Source organism: Mustelus asterias, chromosome 8 (genome assembly GCF_964213995.1).
Source record: "Mustelus asterias chromosome 8, sMusAst1.hap1.1, whole genome shotgun sequence".
NCBI lineage: Eukaryota > Metazoa > Chordata > Chondrichthyes > Carcharhiniformes > Triakidae > Mustelus > Mustelus asterias.
The window spans coordinates 112,945,989-112,948,195 of NC_135808.1; the positions used below are offsets into that span (position 1 = coordinate 112,945,989).

A 2,207-nucleotide genomic window follows, 5' to 3' on the forward strand; every position below is an offset into this window, starting at 1 on the left:
AAGATTTTGTAATTATGCTGGCCCATACAATAGTGCTCTCCAAGCTGCTTCAGTAGTGACTATCTCTCTGGGTGGAGCTGCCAAGTCTTCAGAGCTGCCTGTTCTCCGATAGGGCTGGCAAAGTTTACATCCCATCCCAAGCTTGAAGACGGCCAGTTCGGAGGTAACCTTCTGGAATATTATTGTGCTGTCTGGCCCTTGGCAAGCACAAGCCGAATTACTCCCTCCACAGGATCTCAAAGACTGTGGTAACACCATACCCATTGAAATGTGTCACAAATGCATGAGTGGTAGGTTTTCAGTTTGTTTCTTGCAGAGTCTTGAGTGAAGATGATAAATCATTTCCATCACTTTTCAGGCAAATGTTCTTGAAATTCCCATAAGTATCTTGCTTACATTAGAATATGCAGGTGGTATCACTGACACTTAATAATTGGGATTAAATTTATTTAGTTTCTCTCGGAGTTTGACAGGAATTTGAAGGCGAACAACTTCACTTATGTTAATAACTATCTTTCGTATTTTATAATATGATTGTGTTTTATATCATTATTTCCATGACATACGACTAGACATGAATATAGGTTTTATTTTTATTCATTCATGGGATGGGGGCCTCGCTGGCTGGGCCAGTATTTATTGCCCATCCCTAATTGCCCTTGAACTGAACGATTTGCCAGGCCATTTCAGAGGGCATTTAGGAGTCAATCAAATTGTTGTGTGTTTGGAGTCTCATGTAGGCCAGACCAGACAGGGTTGCAGGTTAACATCCGCAAAGGATATTAGTGAACCAGATGGGCTTTTACAACATGCTCTCATGGTCATCATCAGATTTTTATTGAATTCAAATTTCACCATCTGCCATGGTGGGATTCAAACCCAGAGCATTATCCTGGGTCTCTGGATTACTAATCCAGTGACAATATCATTACGCCACTGCCTCCCCAATAGTAGAGAAAGCTCAATCTCAAGCTTCCAGAGGTCAATACAAAGTATGATAGACCAAAGGAGATTGAGGTTTTGTCTCAATGGGTATGATGTAGACATGGAGACAGGGCAGCACGATGGCACAGTGGTTAGCACTGCTGCCTCATCGCACCAGGGACCTGGGTTTGATTCCGGCTTGGGTCATCCCCTGTGTCTGCGTGGGTTTCCTCCGGGTGTTCCGGTTTCCTCCCATGGTCCGAAAGACGTGCTGGTTAGGTGCATTGGCCATGCTAAATTCTCCCTTAGTGTACTCGAACAGGCACCGGAGTGTGGCGATTAGTGGATTTTCACAGGAACTTAATTGCAGTGTTAATGTAAGCCTACTTGTGATCAATAAATAAATCGATATTGACATTATTATCTGTATATTTTACTCTACTTTGAGTGTAATATTTCTTTCATTTATGTAGTTTTAGTTGTTTATCTTAGAATGTGTTTGCATGTTGTTCACTTAGTAACTTAACTGTGGGACAGCATGAATCTATACCAGGTAATTCATTCATTACAGAAATGGTGTTATTGTCTGTCTTTGCTCAACAATAGTAATAACTATCGCTTCTCAGTATAAAAAAAATAACTGTCGCTTCTCGGCCTTTTGGCTAAGATCAAGTGTAGTATGGATTGGATGCTGCACTTGGTTGAGGTCATTAGGTTACACTGAAGCTTCATATGTTTCATATGAAGCAATTTTTAAAAGCAGCATCTCGGCCTTTTGGCTAAGATGCAAATGAGCTCAAGTCTTGGAGGAGGTGTTGCTTTGCTCCTCCAATCAGCTTGGCTCATGTAGATCAGGCCCAGGACAGGGTGATTTGGTCGCTCGCCCTGTCTTGTCAGCCTGGATCGGAAATGTCTCAACTTGTTGAGACTTTGAATTGGATTTGATTTGATTGAATTGGAAAAGTATTTTAAAAAACTTATGTTTATATATCCTTTTGGCTAAGATCAAGTGTAGTATGGATCGGCTGCACTTGGTTGAGGTCATTAGGTTACACTGAAGCTTCATATGTTTCATATGAAGCAATTTTTTAAAGCGGCATCTCGGCCTTTTGGCTAAGATGCAAATGAGCTCAAGTCTTGGAGGAGGAACCACCCCCTTCTCCAATCAGCTTGGCTCATGTAGATCAGACCCAGGACAGGGTGGTTTGGTCGCTCGCCCTGTCTTGTCAGCCTGGATCTGAAATGTCTCAACTTGTTGAGACTCTGAATTGGATTTGATTTGA

At 41.9% G+C, this 2,207-nt stretch overlaps 1 pseudogene; it reads left to right on the forward strand.

The window, feature by feature from the left end:
- The first annotated feature begins 1,566 nt into the window (after positions 1-1,566).
- LOC144498082 (U2 spliceosomal RNA) lies at positions 1,567-1,769 on the forward strand (annotated as a pseudogene).
- Positions 1,770-2,207: the final 438 nt, after the last annotated feature.